The sequence below is a fragment of the Schistocerca cancellata genome, chromosome 3 (genome assembly GCF_023864275.1).
Source record: "Schistocerca cancellata isolate TAMUIC-IGC-003103 chromosome 3, iqSchCanc2.1, whole genome shotgun sequence".
Classification (NCBI taxonomy): Eukaryota; Metazoa; Arthropoda; class Insecta; order Orthoptera; family Acrididae; genus Schistocerca; species Schistocerca cancellata.
The window spans coordinates 557,295,899-557,315,504 of NC_064628.1; positions in this window are offsets into that span (position 1 = coordinate 557,295,899).

Genomic DNA, 19,606 nt, shown 5'->3' on the forward strand with positions numbered 1-19,606 from the left:
GTAAAATGTATATCATGTGTTTTCTACATTGCTGTACCGATTACCAGGTCACAATAAATTGATGTAAATTTATATCATCAGCAGTTATTTGTGCTTCTTAAATATGACTTTCTCCAAAAAATTTCCCATCCTAGTTGAAAGCGAGCTTTGGTCCCACCTCCAACAGCTACGACGTGTCTGTCTTTCTTCCCTTGGGACGGGAACCCGAAGACCTACATGCCGATCGGTATTCGGGATCAGAGTCCGTCGTGGCAATTTTTATCACCTTCCAGATACCATCAGAATTGCTTACACCAGTCTGCATGGTATCATATCATTAAAAATAAAAATGTTCTTAACTAACTTCGTATGTTGATTTCAAAACTATTCCTAGTTTTCTTCGATAGCGTACCGTTTTTCCCCGATGGAATTAAGCACATTTTACTTTTACTCATAAGAATTTTAGTAGAACAACTATCTGGATACACGAAAATGTGAATGGGGTTGCTGGGCAAAGCAAAATCACTGCACTTTAAAGGTTTGGTCATATCGGAAACTAAAAAATATGAAGCATGAACCTCTTGCACACCACAAAAATATGTATCACATTCAGGAATACACATGAAACTGGGCTTATGGAGCACTTTGTAAGCTCTCTTCCACGAGATGGATGCTCTGAAATTACCCTTCATCAATCACGAAAAACTGGAAGCTGTGAAGTTTGTTGATTTTCAAATTCATAACTGATGGAGGGTCACGAATCTACAAATAGAATAAGTGTTAGAAAAAAAGATACATTGACTACCTTTAGGTCTGTTAGCGAGAATTTTCCAGGGAACAAATAACTTCCAAATAACACTATCTGAACCGTACTGGAAAATTTCAAGATTCTGTATTCTAACCTGAGTGGAAAAGTCTAGTTTTTACACTCATATACTCACTACATCCCTGGAAACTTGAGATATTGTGTGAATGCCACGAAGAACGCCTCCAGTGGGACATCAAGGATATGGTGAAGAGGTACCAGGGATGATTGAATGAAAGAATGATGGGATGAAAGTACGATGGGTGGCTTTTGTTGTAAGTTGAAGAGTGACTGTAAAGGTGAAGGTTCTGCGAGCAATTAAAAAAAAGAATGTCTGAAAATTAAATGTAGCAGAGTACTTATAGTGTTGTTAAAAGAACTTCAAAAATGGTTCAATTGGCTCTGAGCACTATGGGACTTAACAGCTGAGGTCATCAGTCCCCTAGAACTACTTAAACCTAACTAACCTAAGGACATCACACACATACAAGCCCGAGGCAGGATTCGAACCTGCGACGGTAGCGGTCGCGTGGTTCCAGACTGAAGCCCCTAGCGCCGCTCGGCCACTCTGACCGGCATTAAAAGAACTAATCTTTGTCATAACATATAGACTCTGACTGAAATTTTCTTTTAGGGGTTGTGGCGTAGAGCTTGTGATCACCAGAACTTGCGCCAAGGTTCTGGATTTAGTTCCAAACCTCTTCGCAGTGTCTCATGAAGTGAAGGCATGCGACACTGTTGATCCGTCCGTGGGACTGGGACGTTAAACTCGGCGGCCCCCTTGGTGCCGTTCGAGAGGAGCAGACTATGCGCCGGTACCGCGTTTTACTCTCTCCCTTCTCTCATCACCTCCAACACGAACATGGCACTCACTACACACACTGAGGCGATACGGTATGCGACAAGGTACGTGGTGAGATATGACGTAGAAGCAACACGTGTCGGTGGAGCGCATAGAAACATGGTGGAAGCGACTTAACTGGTTCACACTGATATGGCCGAGGCGATAGAAGTCAGGGAATAGCGATATGCACATAGCCAAACGGCAGTACTATCGTGTACACAAGGTATTAAAGAGCAATGCATTGCTGGGTCTGTCATTTGTACCGAGGTGATTTATGTGAAAAGATATCCGACTTGGTTATGGCCGCACGACAGGAATTCATTATTCAAGAGTGTTCCGCGAATACAAAATTTCAGGCATTACCTCTCACCAACGACAATGCAGTGATAACAGACAAGCAACATTGCGTTAAATAACCTTAGAAATCAATGTGGGACGTACGAGGAGCATATCCATTAGGGCAGTGCAGCGAAATTTGGCGTTAATGGGCTATGGCAGCAGACGACCGACGCGACTGCCTTTGCTAACAGCACATCACCTGCACATCTCTCTAAAGCTTGTGATCATATAGGTTGGACCTAGACGACTGGAAAACCGTGGCGTGGTCAGATGAGTCCTAATTTCAGTTGGTACGGCGAGTGTGTCGCAAATCCCAAGAAGCCACGGACCCAGTTCTCAACAAGACAGTGCACAAGGTGGTTGTGGCTCCATAATGGCGTGGTGTGTGTTTACATGGAATGGACTGGATTCTCTGGTCCAACTAAACCGATCATTGACTGGAAGTGGTTATTTTCAGCTACTTGGAGACCATTTGCAGCCATTCATTGACTTTATGTTCCCAATGACGATGGAAATGTCACTCGGCCACAATTTTAGCGATTGGTCTGAAGTACATTCTGGACGTTTCGAGAGAATGATTTGGCCACCCAGATCGCCTGACGTGAACCCATCCAATATTTATGGGAGGTAATCGAGAGGTCAGTTTGTGCACAACATCCTGCGCTGACAACACTTTGGCTATAATGGCTATAGAGCCAGCATGGCAGATGCCTTTCAATGACATGTTGCGTCCATGCTACGTCGAGCTGTACTGATTCTCAGTAAAACTTTTATGTTTCGCATAAAAAAATTAAAAACCGCTGTTTTGGGCTTCGCGCATGTTCTTCACAATGCAAACTTTCTCATTCGGTTTTGAGAGAAATATTCACTTTAAAAAATGATCTTTTTGCATCTCATAGCCTGACATCACAGCCTGATAACGAACCGGTTTTCTTTTCGGGATTGCCTGTAGTTATTGTGATACATTGAAGTAAGGTAAAACACCACACCTATTGAGAAAAGTTTGCAGTAGAAAATGTAGTATCCGGTTTGTACTCGTTTGGTGCATTTTAGAGCATATGGCTGCATAAGAAATGTACCCAACATATGGAAATTGTTCTTAACGCCAGACGTACCTCTTTCACTCTCGAGTAAATACGTGATATGTTGTGACTTTTGGCGGGGATGAGCTTGTAGTGCCGCACTCGACACCATAGCCAAGTGCAGCCATTTTGGGAGTTCCCTCATGTTCCTCTAGTTTGCTGCCAATACAAGCCGCAGCTGTAAATGAAAAACTATTAATATGGAAAGACACTGGGAGTCATCAGCTGATGATGCTGACTGTTCGGTTTTTCAGTCTGAAGTGAAAGCTAAATTCCTGTTATTTTTGAATGAGCAGCTGGACGAAGCCACCGAGAGCACGTCAGGATTTTCCTTACCGTCAGACACTTCTTCCATTTTTTTCAAAAACGGTATGTACCTATACAAAGAATTCACCACCCGTTGCTACAATATCGATGTAACTGATCTCACTTCAACTACAGCAACGTTTCTTCCGAATACTCCTCATCTCAAACTGAATCATGCACTACTCTGCGAAACTGAATAGTTGTAGAAATATAAGAGGCGATCAAAAAGCTTCCGTTCGAAGGTCGTGCAGCTCATAATCGGCATTCCAGGCAAAATCTCCGTGAGCATTGAAGCAATCATCCCACCGATGCGCCAGGTGGACGGTACACGTTTGGTAAAACACTTCGTGAAGAAGTTCGTAACTGCCATCTGCATATCCTCGCCCTACAGTGAAGTTTTGATAATCGTATGGGGAGAGATCAAGTCTTAAGGACGGGTGCTCGGTCTGTCGCTGTGGCCGAGCAGTTCTAGGCACTTCAGTCCGGAACCGCGCTGCTGCTACGGCCGCAGGTTAGAATCCTGCCTCGGGCATGGGTGTGTGTGATGTCCTTAGGTAAGTTAGGTTCAAGTAGTTCTATGTCTAGGGGACTGATGACCACAGATGTTAAGTCCCATAGTGCTTACAGCCATTTGAACCATGTTTGATGGGTGCTAGAGTGTCTCCCACTTGATTTGACGTAACTTCTGCGTTACGATATTTGCGATATGGGGGCGTGCGTTATCAAGAAACAATAGCATCATCACGACAATTGGTGCACTACACCACAATGGTGGTTTTCGACGAACATGCTGCCCCACATACACTCTTCATTCTGCGATGGATGCCTGCCGGCAGGTATCCTTCGGCAGCCAAGAAAAGAATAACAGTACGTTGATCCTCTTTGGTTGTATTTGTATAATTCACGTTTCCTCATTTACAGTCGGGGCGTCTGAGAGACAGGAATGCTACTACACTAATCCATTGTCTACACGTCGGTGCTTGTATACCAGCATCGGAGACGCGGTATGTTGCATATACGCTGCAACAACGCCCTCAAATAGAAAATTTTTGATCGCCCCCGTATACAGGGTGTCCCAAAATAATGTATACACTCTTTGAAACTGAACATCTCTTTAATGAAATGGGTTAGAAATACAATTTTAGTGGTGTTAGGTGCCTCATGATCCGACTTAAAGTGGTAAATGTTGAAATTGGTGTCTGTCCATCGTAATACAGACTCGACAACGACTTACGACGGAGCGAAATGCCAACTTTATTGTTTCCTGTGGAATAACAACGCAGCCTTGCTCAATTTGCTCACCTAGTGTGTGTTTTCTCGCAGCGTAAACTGTGTTCTTGAGAGTACCCCATAGGAAGAAGTCTAGGGGAATTAAATCTGGAGATCGAGTGGGATACTCCACACTCCCTCTTCGTCCTATTATCTGGCAAGGAATGTACGATTGAGAAATGCCCTCACAACCAGGTGAACGTGAGGTGGCGCCCCATCCTGTTGAAAATAATAATCTTCATTTCCAAACACAACGATAAGACCAAGAGTTATCATTTCCAACATATCCAAGTACGAGTCTCCTGTGACAGTGTTGTCAAAGAAGTACGGCTCGATTAACCCTCTAGAAGACAGATCACACCATACTGTTACTCCTGGTGGATTAACATGCCTTTGCTCGGTTACATATGGATTCTCCCTGGCAATTATGGTGGTTAATTGTTCGATGAAGTTTAAACTTAGTTTCATCTGACCAAAGAATTCCATCTTGGAAACGTTACTCTTCACATCTGTTGATGGACCACTCACAAAATTCGCTTCGCCTATCATCCTCGGGGTCTAGGGGTAGTGTCCTTATTTCATAATCAAAACGTCTTCGGTCCCGCGTTCGATCCCCGCCACTGCCTAAATTTTGATAAATAATCAACATCGGTGGCCGAAGACTTCCGGCATAAGAAGTCAGCCTCATTCTGCCAACGGCCTTGTCAAAGAGGGTGGAGGAGCGGACAGAGGTTCAGGGCACTCTCTTGATCTAGGGGTGGGAAATTGCCCCTAAAGGCGGAAGAATCAGTAATGATCAACGACATAGGATGCAGAAGGCAATGGAAACCACTGCATTAAAGACACGTAACGTGTATCCACAGGACATGTGGCCTGTAATTGAAGAAGTGTTTTGATGATCTCTCCATTGGCAAAAGATTTCGGAATAGTCCCCCATTCGGATCTCCGGGAGGTGACTGCCAAGGGGGAGGTTACCATGAGAAAAAGATTGAATAATCTACGAAAGGATAACGTTCTACGAGTCGGGGCGTGGAATGTCAGAAGCTTGAACGTGGTAGGGAAACTAGAAAATCTGAAAAGGGAAATGCAAAGGCTCAATCTAGATATAGTAGGGGTCAGTGAAGTGAAGTGGAAGGAAGACAAGGATTTCTGGTCAGATGAGTATCGGGTAATATCAACAGCAGCAGAAAATGGTATAACAGTTGTAGAATTCGTTATGAATAGGAAGGTAGGGCAGAGGGTGTGTTACTGTGAACAGTTCAGTGACCGGGTTGTTCTAATCAGAATCGACAGCAGACCAACACCGACAACGATAGTTCAGGTATACATGCCGACGTCGCAAGCTGAAGATGAACAGATAGAGAAAGTGTATGAGGATATTGAAAGGGTAATGCAGTATGTAAAGGGGGACGAAAATCTAGTCACGGGCGACTGGAATGCAGTTGTAGGAGAAGGAGTAGAAGAAAAGGTTACAGGAGAATATGGGCTTGGGACAAGGAATGAAAGAGGAGAAAGACTAATTGAGCTCTGTAACAAGTTTCAGCTAGTAATAGCGAATACCCTGTTCAATAATCACAAGAGGAGGAGGTATACTTGGAAAAGGCCGGGAGATACGGGAAGATTTCAATTAGATTACATCATGGTCAGACAGAGATTCCGAAATCAGATACTGGATTGTAAGGAGTACCCAGGAGCAGACATAGACTCAGATCACAATATAGTAGTCATGAAGAGTAGGTTGAAGTTTAAGACATTGGTCAGGAAGAATAAATACGCAAGGAAGTGGGATACGGAAGTACTAACGAATGACGAGACACGTTTGAAGTTCTCTAACGCTATAGATACAGCAATAAGGAATAGCGCAGTAGTCAGTAGAGTTGAAGAGGAATGGACATCTATGAAAAGGGCCATCACAGAAGTTGGGAAGGAAAACATAGGTACAAAGAAGGTAGCTGCGAAGACACCATGGATAATAGAAGAAATACTTCAGTTGATTGATGAAAGGAGGAAGTACAAACATGTTCCGGGAAAATCAGGAATACAGAAATACAAGTCGCCCGAGGAATGAAATAAATAGGAAGTGCAGGGAAGCTAAGACGAAATGGCTGCAGGAAACATGTGAAGACATCGAAAAAGATATGATTGTCGGAAGGACAGACTCAGCATACAGAAAAGTCAAAACAACCTTTGGTGACATTGAAAGCAACGGTGGTAACATTAAGAGTGCAACGGGAATTCCACTGTTAAATGCAGAGGAGAGAGCAGATAGGTGGAAAGAATACATTGAAAGCCTCTATGAGGGTGAAGATCTGTCTGATGTGATAGAAGAAGAAACAGGAGTCGATTTAGAAGAGATAGGGGACCCAGTATTAGAATCGGAATTTAAAAGAGCTTTGGAGGACTTACGGTCAAATAAGGCAGAAGGGATAGATAACATTCCATCAGAATTTCTAAAATCATTGGGGGAAGTGGCAACAAAACGACTATTCACGTTGGTGTGTAGAATATATGAGTCTGGCGATATACCATCTGACTTTCGGAAAAGCATCATCCACACAATTCCGAAGACGGCAAGAGCTGACAAGTGCGAGAATTATCGCACAATCAGCTTAACAGCTCATGCATCGAAGCTGCTTGCAAGAATAATATACAGAAGAATGGAAAAGAAAATTGAGAATGCGTTAGGTGACGATCAGTTTGGCTTTAGGAAAAGTAAAGGGACGAAAGAGGCAATTCTGACGTTACGGATAATAATGGAAGCAAGGCTAAAGAAAAATCAAGACACTTTCATAGGATTTGTCGACCTGGAAAAAGCGTTCGACAATATAAAATGGTGCAAGCTGTTCGAGATTCTGAAAAAAGTAGGGGTAAGCTATAGGGAGAGACGTGTCATATACAATATGTACAACAACCAAGAGGGAATAATAAGAGTGGACGATCAAGAACGAAGTGCTCGTATTAAGAAGGGTGTAAGATAAGGCTGTAGCCTTTCGCCCCTACTCTTCAATCTGTACATCGAGGAAGCAATGATGGAAATAAAAGAAAGGTTCAGGAGTGGAATTAAAATACAAGGTGAAAGGATATCAATGATACGATTCGCTGATGACATTGCTATCCTGAGTGAAAGTGAAGAAGAATTAAATGATCTGCTGAACGGAATGAACAGTCTAATGAGTACACAGTATGGTTTGAGAGTAAATCGGAGAAAGACGAAGGTAATGAGAAGTAGTAGAAATGAGAACAGCGAGAAACGTAACATCAGGATTGATGGTCACGAAGTCAATGAAGTTAAGGAATTCTGCTACCTAGGCAGTAAAATAACCAATGACGGACGGAGCAAGGAGGACATCAAAAGCAGACTCGCTATGGGAAAAAGGCATTTCTGGCCGAGAGAAGTCTACTAATATCAAATACCGGCCTTAATTTGAGGAAGAAATTGCTGAGGATGTACGTCTGGAGTACAGCATTGTATGGTAGTGAAACATGGACTGTGGGAAAACCGGAACAGAAGAGAATCGAAGGATTTGAGATGTGGTGCTATAGACGAATGTTGAAAATTAGGTGGACTGATAAGGTAAGGAATGAGGAGGTTCTACGCTGAATCGGAGAGGAAAGGAATATGTGGAAAACACTGATAATGAGAAGGGACAGGATGATAGGACATCTGCTAAGATATGAGGGAATGACTTCCATGGTACTAGAGGGAGCTGTAGAGGGCAAAAACTGTAGAGGAAGACAGAGATTGGAATACGTCAAGCAAATAATTGAGGACGTAGGTTGCAAGTGCTACTCTGAGATGAAGAGGTTAGCACAGGAAAGGAATTCGTGGCTGGCCGCATCAAACCAGTCAGTAGACTGATGAAAAAAAAAATCATCCTCGTTAAGAGCATGGAGAAGTCTTGGAATGTAAGGCTCAAAAGTTCTGAGACCGTAAAATTCTATGAACATTGTTTCTGCAGATCCCAGTCTCACAAGAGCATTGCCTCATAGATTTCTTCGGGGATCGTGTGTATGCCTGGATTACTGCATCAACACTCTCATCGTCCGTTGAACTTCTTTTTCGTCCGCTATGTCCCTTCTTCATATCGTGCACAGTCCCTACGACTACAAACGTATCTCTAATTCTTGTAATTGTCACTCTTGTCGGTGGTGGTGTTCCAAATTCAACTCTCCAACATCGGCGTACGGCACTCATTCTCTGCTTTCCAGTAACACGTAAGCACCCATTTCCGTTATTCAAACGATAACGCCATGTTTGTTGACAATCCTGAAACAAAAGAAAGCATTGTTATGTTTTTACCGCCTTCTAAATTATTTACCATAAAAATTGTATTTCTGTCTCCTTTAATTAAAGAGATATTTTGTTTCAAAGAGTGTGTACATTATTTTGGGATATCCTGTATATTCTAGCCTTATCAGTCTTTAACCATTATTTATGCAGGCTATGTACCACACTGAATAAAGTACCGATCTGGGCCGTCTTATGGTTGCATTTTTAAAGTCATTCACACACTTTCACAAAATTACCTTACTGTAATGGCTATCTTCCCAGGAGGAGAAACAGCAAGCAGAAAATTTGTGCCCCACTTTGTCAGAGTAGTTGATACTAGTCGCTCCAAAAAGTAGAAACTGTCTGGTCTCCTTCTGCAGAATTCCTGGAATTTGTGTTCGTGTTGGGGGAGCCCACGAGAAACCACCGGTGAACAATGTTTGATATTTATAGGATTGTACTGGTGCATCCAGTACTTCCTTTTTCTTTTGCAGTTTCTTTAGCTTTAAGCAGTGATAAGCCGCAGTAACGTCCTCTCGCAAGATCTCACGTTTGTAACTAAAGCTGCAAAAGAAACGTGATTCGTGTATTGATGCTTGTAGTATCGCGCATTGTATCGTACAACGTGTCGTAGCGGTGGGAACGCGAGCGTCGCACCGGGAAGCGTCGCTTCGCGCAACCTTTACTGCAACGTGTCGTATCGCATAGCGCAGCATCTCAGAATGAACCGCGCCTTACATCACCCACACTTAAAAGGAATACTTATGCATACAGCTCTTGCACTTCGCGACACAAAGATGCCTGGGGGCGCGAAGAATAGAAAGAACCTTTACAATTAGGCGGCTGAACCTGCCGTTCGGGTTCTGTCAGCCGTTCATACCATACGACTTTACTTATACTTCAATTACATAAACCTTATTTTGTGAAAAATACTGAGGTGACAGAACAAAATGAAAGTAATTACCTACTTCACGGAGAATCCCGCACAGCTGCTGCAGGTAACTATTTTCGACTACAGCTGTTTTAGAACATGTTTACGATGTTTACGTTTAGTGTCACGTTCCGCAGATTTGCTCAGATGCGTTTGCACCGCCAGACAAAGGAAAGCTGCAGAGAATAACGTTTATGAAAATAAAGTTAACCTATTTCGATTCGCCAGCTACCGAAATGTAGCCACGTGTTTCAGTGTTGAATATGCTGTACCTTGCGTGGTTTGGCGCCTGGAGTCAGTTACTTGTGCATTGATAGTCCATTGTGTGTACGACCAAGAGTAGTAAATTACAGTTTTCCACATAAGGCACATAATTTTCCGAGAACTATACTGCTTGAAAAAAAAAGGGTGAAGCATCAATAATGGAGGAAGCAAACAAAATGAAGCTTCACGGGTTGCGAGGGCATTTGACGTTATTTCAGTGAGAACCCGGACTGATTTGGTGTAACAGGATAGTTGACATACAGCTTCTGTTTCCTGACACCGTGGAGCTAGCTAAAATTCTGTCATCGTGATAGTGTGGCGTGTATATAAAGATGCACCACCACCGAAACTTGAGTCTGCTTGGAAGCGTGGCCGGTCGGGTTGGCCAAGCGGTTCTAGGCGCTTCAGTATGGAACCGCGCGACCGCTACGGTCGCAGGTTCGAATCCTGCCTCGGGCATGTATGTGTGTGATGTCCTTAGGTTCGTTAGGTTTAAGTAGTTCTAAGTTCTAGGGGACTGATGACCTCAGCAGTTGAGTCCCATAGTGCTCAGAGCCATTTGAACCATTTGGAAGCGTCACGAAGGAAGAACCCCTGTTTCAACGTTTTTCTGACTGGTGACGAAATGTTTTCATCATACTTTCTTTTTCTTTGCTCTGGTGAGCCTGTAGATCGAATTGAGGCGCTACTGATGGCGGTTATAGAAAGAGTGTTTAAATGTGTTTGCATGCGTGTATCATAATCTTACATGCATCATGTTTGGAATTGTGTGGTATTCATTTTGGTTTTGACATTCCTGTGGGGCTAGCGGATGTAGCTAGGTATGGGGTCAGTCGGCATAGTTATGAGGACTCGTCCAACATCTAGATCAGCTAACTCTTCCAGCACTGGTCATTAAAAAATACTGTGTGAAAAACGAACACGTACACATCACCCCAGGAGGAATTCGTCCTTTACCCAATGCCAGGCCACGGCAGCAGTCCAACCATAACCAAAAAGAAAGGTTTCTAACAGACAGTGGCATCAAAGATAGAATCTCTGCTGAAAGGGCCAATAAGAAGAAAACGCCATGAAGAGACAAGAAGCGCAACTTGGCTTGAAAGGTCGAAAAAGAAAAAAATTCCTAGCAAACATCGATTTGGATTTTGTTCTATGGATTCCGATGACGACGTGTCAGATGTTAACTATGCTGAAAGTAATGACAGTTCGACCTTCTTTATTATAGTTCTGAGGCTGAAAAACCTCTCAATGGCCAAGAGGTTACACCCTTAGCCTCCAGCCAAGAGCATGGTGAAGTTCCTCATTCGACAGTTCTTAGTAACCGTGGCGAGCTTCAAGAAGATGCCAACAGGTCAAATCGAACGAGACCAGCAACTAATCCTCCACAATCTCGAGGGCCTCCTAATCATCCCGAGTCCCATGTAAATGACTGTTTTGGTGAAGTATCATGCTCACCGTTACCCTAAAGAATGACGAGATTCGTGTGTCATCATGGTAAAAAAAAAAGAGGGAAAACGGGAGATGGCCAGACGAGTATGATTTAGTTTGGTACGATCAAAGTATGCGGAATTTCAACCACATATTCAAATGAATGAGCGCTCTATTCCTATATTCGTGGCTGATACAGGGTGTTTCAAAAATGACCGGTATATTTGAAACGGCAATAAAAACTAAACGAGCAGCGATAGAAATACACCGTTTGTTGCAATATGCTTGGGACAACAGTACATTTTCAGGCGGACAAACTTTCGAAATTACAGTAGTTACAATTTTCAACAACAGATGGCGCTGCGGTCTGGGAAACTCTATAGTACGATATTTTCCACATATCCACCATGCGTAGCAATAATATGGCGTAGTCTCTGAATGAAATTACCCGAAACCTTTGACAACGTGTCTGGCGGAATGGCTTCACATGCAGATGAGATGTACTGCTTCAGCTGTTCAATTGTTTCTGGATTCTGGCGGTACACCTGGTCTTTCAAGTGTCCCCACAGAAAGAAGTCACAGGGGTTCCTGTCTGGCGAAGAGGGAGGCCAATCCACGCCGCCTCCTGTATGTTTTGGATAGCCCAAAGCAATCACACGATCATCGAAATATTCATTCAGGAAATTAAAGACGTCGGCCGTGCGATGTGGCCGGGCACCATCTTGCATAAACCACGAGGTGTTCACAGTGTCGTCTAAGGCAGTTTGTACCGCCACAAATTCACGAAGAATGTCCAGATAGCGTGATGCAGTAATCGTTTCGGATCTGAAAAATGGGCCAATGATTCCTTTGGAAGAAATGGCGGCCCAGACCAGTACTTTTTGAGGATGCAGGGACGATGGGACTGCAACATGGGGCTTTTCGGTTCCCCATATGCGCCAGTTCTGTTTATTGACGAAGCCGTCCACGTAAAAATAAGCTTCGTCAGTAAACCAAATGCTGCCCACATGCATATCGCCGTCATCAATCCTGTGCACTATATCGTTAGCGAATGTCTCTCGTGCAGCAATGGTAGCGGCGCTGAGGGGTTGCCGCGTTTGAATTTTGTATGGATAGAGGTGTAAACTCTGGCGCATGAGACGATACGTGGACGTTGGCGTCATTTGGACCGCAGCTGCAACACGGCGAACGGAAACCCGAGGCCGCTGTTGGATCACCTGCTGCACTAGCTGCGCGTTGCCCTCTGTGGTTGCCGTACGCGGTCGCCCTACCTTTCCAGCACGTTCATCCGTCACGTTCCCAGTCCGTTGAAATTTTTCAAACAGATCCTTTATTGTATCGCTTTTCGGTCCTTTGGTTACATTAAACCTCCGTTGAAAACTTCGTCTTGTTGCAACAACACTGTGTTCTAGGCGGTGGAATTCCAACACCAGAAAAATCCTCTGTTCTAAGGAATAAACCATGTTGTCTACAGCACACTTGCACGTTGTGAACAGCACACGCTTACAGCAGAAAGACGATGTACAGAATGGCGCACCCACAGACTGCGTTGTCTTCTATATCTTTCACATCACTTGCAGCGCCATCTGTTGTTGAAAATTGTAACTACTGTAATTTCGAAAGTTTGTCCGCCTGAAAATGTACTGTTGTCCCAAGCATATTGCAACAAACAGTGTATTTCTATCGCTGCTCGTTTAGTTTTTATTGCCGTTTCAAATATACCGGTCATTTTTGAAACACCCTGTATAAAACATTGGAGTTATTCTGTTTGAATGACTGTAAGTAGCTGTGACAGTAAGGAGAATTCATTTTTCTTGAAGAATTCATAGTCTGTTAATACATTTAACTTCATGCTGTTGTTTGTACATCCAGGCAGAATTTCTTTTTCTTCTGTGTTACTTCTTCATAAGAAATTTATTATTTGAAGTATTTATTCTGTGAAAAGGAAGTTACATCAAATAATGACACAGAATATTTCAAGGAGTCCATTTCTTTTTCTTGGACGGCAGACACAGATGTGAAGGGGTTACAGTGTGATTGGTGCACAAAACGGCGATGTTCCCTTGTGGGGGTCATATGTGGTCTCTAAGAACTCTGACGACTTGTACGCTTGCCCTTACTTACGCATGCAGTTGCGACGTGCCAAAACACGTGGCGGTTGTTACGATAAAAGATACTACCTTAACATAAACTGATGGGGAAAAATCGCACACCACAAATTATTAATGTAGAATGGAGAAATTTCTGGAACACATTTGTCTAGGTAACATATTTCAGAGATTAACATTGCAAGGTCACAGGTTAAAGTACGCGCGAGATAACCCAACCAAATGTGAAATGCTGGTACATTAATAACCGATGTAACCGCCAAAATGTTGAATGCAAGTATGCAGATATTCGTGCATTGTTTTTTACAGGTGCCGTATATCAGTTTGTGGGACGGATTTCCATGCCTGTTGCATTTGGTCCGTCGATACAATGACGATTATTGCTGTTTGTGGATGACGCTGGAGATGTCCGATGATGTCCCATATGCGCCCGATTAGAGACGATCTAGTGGTCAAAAAGACCAGGCCAACATATCGACACTCTGTAGAACATGAAGGTTAACAACAGTGGTAAGTGGGCGAGGGTTTGCTGTGGGAAAACAGCCACTGGAACGCTGTTCTTGAGTTCGGCCCCCAGAGGACCCCCTGGAAACGTCTCACAAGAGGTTGAATCACCAGACTGACGAACAAATTTGCAGTCAGGCTGCGTGGGACAACCACGAAAGCACTGCTGCTGTCATACGAAATCGCATTCCATAATTCCAGGTGTAGGTCCAGTCTGTAAAGCACGCACACAGGTTGGTTGCACGCAGTTAACTGGCCTCCTTCGAACCAACGTACGGTCATCGCTGGCACCAAGGCAGCATTCATCAGAAAACCAGCACTCATCAGAAAACACAACAGATCTCCACCCTGCCGTCCAATGAGCTGTCGCTTGACACCACTGAAGTCGCAAATGGCGGTGGTTTGAGGCCAGTGGAATGTTCGCTACAGGGCGTCTGGCTCGCAGCTGTCCTGGAAGCGATAGATTTATAACAGTTTCTTGTGTCACTGTGGTGCTAACTGCTGCTCAGATTGCTGGTGCAGATGCAGTACGATGCGCCAGAGCCATCCGCCACGTGGCGGTCTGGAGCCCGGTCTGCTTGCTACGTACATTCCCGTGACCACCGCTGCCAGCAGTCACGTACAGGGGCTACACCCCTGCCAAGTATTTCTGCAGTATCACAGAGGGAACACCCAGATTCTCAAACTCCTATTACACGACCTCGTTCAAGCTGAGTGAGATGTCGATAATGGCGTCTTTGTCGCCTTGAAGACATTCTTGGCTAACATCAACTCACCACATCCAATCTGGAAGGTAACTAAGGCCCACGAGTGTTACAGCGTGCAGTTAAAGCAAATCTGATTTGCATCCTCGTAGTGGCACTACTAGTGCCACTCTTAAGCGACTGGCGTGAAATTTGAACAGACACCATCTTTCAGATGTAGAAACACGGCTACCAACTTTCGTTTACGTCACACAACTCCTTGTTTGGCGTTGGGATATTTTGTACGTCAGAGTATTTAGGTTCAACTGCATGTTAATCGTTAACTAAAATCTAGTTGTTGTTATGTACTTTATGGCTGAGTTTTACAAATTGTTGTGCATTCATGTTCTAGATAAAAAGAGAATGGAAAGATGCTGCAAGCTGTTGGGTGTTTCCAGCCATGCTACATGAGCGACAAAGAGAATACTTCGCACCGTATCTGGTCGTGTGGAAGACACACGACGGACAATGGGCAAAATACGTTAATTGTTAAAAGTGATGGTAGCGCTGCTGGTTTGTTCGTTTTAATGAATCACAAAAATTTTAATATGTTTCTAGTATTGTGTTGTATTGTATTGTATTGTATGGAACTGGGCACCTAGAAACGACGGAGAGTCGACTCACCCCACCGCCGCTCCACACCGAACCCAGGGTCATTGTGCTGTTCGGCACCCAGTGGAATCCCCGGGAACGTCTCACACCAGACGAGTATAACCCCAATGTTTGCGTGGTAGAGTAATTATGGTGTACGCGTACGTGGAGACAATGTTTGCACAGCAATCGCCGACATTGTGTAACTGAGGCGGAATAAGGGGACCCAGCCCGTATTCGCCGAGGCAGATGGCAAACCGCCTTACAAACCATCCATAGACTAATAAGTTTCCTTTAATTTCCGTCTATGGTCACAATTTTTCTGTTTGACAAATTACAGGTTTCGGTCTTTAATGACCATCATCAGATCTGTCTCATAAAATCAAAGTCCTAATGCACTGCAGCCATAGTGGCATGGCATAGTCAACCTGTTGAACAGGTTGCAGCTCGACTTCCGCCTGAATCAGCTGAGGAAATACGTCGTGAAACTTGTCGTGCGTTGACGAAATCCAAGCCGATGAAGTCAAATATCACCAGTAAAGAGAGGGCGGCCATTCGTGATCTGAGGGAGCGCTCTGAAATTGTTGTCTTACCGGCTGACAAAGGCAATGCTACAGCTGTTGTCTCCCATAAGGACTACACTGATAAGATGCAGAGCCTGCTAAATGACGATTCCTACCGGAAGATCAGCGTTGACCCTACGAAGAAGGTGGAGAACAAGACGAGGTCGCTTCTCAAGGACGCAGATTTACCGGAGGGTGACGCTAAGAAATTGTTACCTCAAGGTCCGGTACCGCCTAGACTATATGGACTCCCGAAGGTTCACGAAGAGGGGGTACCATTACGCCCCATTGTCAGCAACATCAGGGCACCTACATATTTGTTGGCCAAATACCTGACGGGAATATTAAGTCCTTATGTGGGTAAATGCCCTCATCACATCCGTAATTCCGTGGATTTTGTTAAACGCCTTGATAGCTTCAGGTTGGATGAATCAGATATCATGGTGAGTTTTGACGTCGTTTCCTTGTTCACGAGGGTACCTCTGCGAGAGTCACTAAAATTGATAAGTCAGAAGTTTGACCAGAAGACCACTGAACTTTTTAGGCATGTCTTGACTTCCACGTATTTTCTTTTTAATGGAGAATACTACGAACAAACGCCATGGGTAGCCCAATCTCACCGGTGGTAGCGAATTTGTACATGGAGAACTTCGAGGAGGAAGCCCTGTCGTCATCCGAATGGAAACCTACTTGCTTTTTCCGTTACGTGGACGACACGTTCGTCATCTGGCCACATGGTATGGATAAACTCCTTGACTTTCTTACACATCTAAACTCCATACAACCCAACATCAAATTCACTATGGAGACTGAAACGGAGGGTAAATTACCTTTCCTTGACGTCTTGGTCAAGAGAAGGGCTGACGGCACCCTAGGTCATGGGATGTATCGGAAGACAACGCACACTGATCTGTATTTGCACGCAGACAGCTGCCACCACCCTTCACAGAGGAATGGGGTACCTAAAACTCTAGTACATAGGGCGCGCACTATCTCTGACACAGAGAGTCTACCCCAGGAATTGGAACATCTGAGAACTGTATTTCGAAAAAATGGGTACTCAGAGTGGCAGATTCAACGTGCTCTCCGCCCAACCACTACAGCACAACCTGTGGAGATGGATGAAATCACGAGGGAGGAAGTAGGCACCGCGTTTATTCCATATACAGGCGCACTCTCGGGGAAAATCGCCCGCATTTTGAAGAAACACCGGGTCGGAACTGTGTTTTGTCCTCCGAATAAAACTCGTGCACTGGTGGGGAGCGCCAAAGATGACTTCGGTTTGAGGAAGGCCGGCGTGTACCAGATTCCGTGTCAATGTGGAAAGTCGTATATTGGTCAGACGATGCGTACCGTCGAGGATCGACGCCGTGAACACCAGAGGCACACTCGACTGATGTATCCGAGCAAGTCGGCGGTCGCTGAACATTGTCGGAAAATAACGCTATGGAGTATGAACGCACAAGGATTCTGGTACAGACGTCGAGATACTGGGACAGCGTTGTTAGAGAGGCCATCGAAAGTCGCACCAATGACGACCTCATAAACCGTGACTGTGGCTATAATCTTAGCAAGGCTTGGGAACCAGCGATTGGGTTAATCAAGAGTAAATCGAGCAAACGTATGGTTGTGACGACCACGGCGGACAGAGCCATCACACCAACGTCACCTCAGACGCCGTCGAAATCTGTTCCACCGCGCAACCGTTGACGCGGGGCGCGGACGGCGGGGTGAGCCATCGCCGAAATATTGTGCCCGTTGGACACTGTAGACCGGCAGTACACCCGTGGATATTTTGAGTAACCGTACTTATATTTCAGTGCATTATGCAATATGAGATACGATCACAAACGTTTACTAAAGTTGTGTGATGACTAATTGCAGGTACGCTGCAATAGTTTAATTAGTCGTCATTCTCAAGTAAACCTGTGGATGTTACATTTGGTGAGTCTACTTACGTTTATAACAGTTGTACATAAAGGTTGTACATAAAGGTCAACCTCTAGTTGGAATAGATGCCCATATTACAACAGTGAGAAAAATGTCGATTATCTATTTATTGCTAGATTGTTATAATCATATAAGTTCTAGTTGTGTATAATGTTTTCGTGAAATACTTTTGACCGAGCGAGGTGGCGCAGTGGCTAGCACACTGGACTCGCATTCGGGAGGACGACGGTTCAATCCCGCGTCCGGCCACCCTGATTTAGGTTTTCTGTGACTTTCCTTAATCGCGCCAGGCAAATGCCGGGATGGTTCCTTTGAAAGGGCTCGGCCGACTTCCTTCCCCGTCCTTCCCTAATCCGATGAGACCGATGACCTCGCTGTCTGGTCTCCTCTCCCTAACAACCCCCACAACCCAAATACTTTTGACAGGTGTATTGACAGTTCATTCTCTTTGATACTTTATGTTTACACTGCAATCTTTAATAGTCAGCTTGTTAGTTGTGTTTCACTGATATTACAATTCTGAAACATACGAGGTTCGTTCAATAAGTAATGCCCCCATTTTTTTTCTCAGAACATACTTATTGTTAAGAGTCAGAATTTGGTGACAATATACATCAACATGTCTTGTCCATGTCCTATTTTTCTACGTAGTCTCCATCATGTTCTACGGTCGTACGCCAACGTTGTGGAAGAGCATGTATTCCCTGCTGGTAAAAGCTCTTGCGCTGTAGGCGTAGCCAAGTTTTCACTGCATGACTGACACCCTCGTCCTTCAAAGTGTGTTCCCCGCAGAGAATCTTCAAGCGGTCCAAAGAGATGGAAGTCCGAGGGTGGTAGGTCCGGACTGTAGGGTGGATGAGGCAATGATGTCCAACCCAATTTGGCGATGTGTTCCCGGGTTCTCAGACTCCTGTGTGAGCGTGCATTATCGTGTTGGAACAAGATTTCTGCTGGATTCTTGTCCGATCGAACACGTTGGAAACGGTTCTTGAGTTTATTCCGAGTCTTCACGTATGTTTGTAAATTGATGGTTGACCTTCTTGGCATCACATCCACGAGAATGACGCCATCACAATCCCAGAAGAATGTCACCATGACTTTTCCGACAGAGGGGTTTGTCTTCAGTTTCTTCTTTTGTGATCTTCAGTATCTTCTTTTGTGATGAATGAGGATGCTGCTACTCCATGGACTGACTGCCATTTTCTTTATGGCACAAAGTGGTGCACCCAGTTTCGTCCCCCGTAACTGTAGAGCCAATTGTCGAGTTGTGATGCGCCGGTCGGCACGAATAATGGCATCCGCACATCAGCATGTCTGGAAAAGTGGCTGTGACAGGACGTACCGAGCGTGGCTGATCGTGGAGCTCGGTCTCTGCATTTCTTGAGTCTGAAATTTTCTTTACCCATCGCCCAGATGTACTCCTATCAACTGCAGCATCGCCATACACTACTCATCGGATTAGGGAAGGACGGGGAAGGAAGTCGGCCGAGCCCTTTCAAAGGAACCATCCCGGCATTTGCCTGGCGCGATTAAGGAAAGTCACAGAAAACCTAAATCAGGGTGGCCGGACGCGGGATTGAACCGTCGTCCTCCCGAATGCGAGTCCAGTGTGCTAGCCACTGCGCCACCT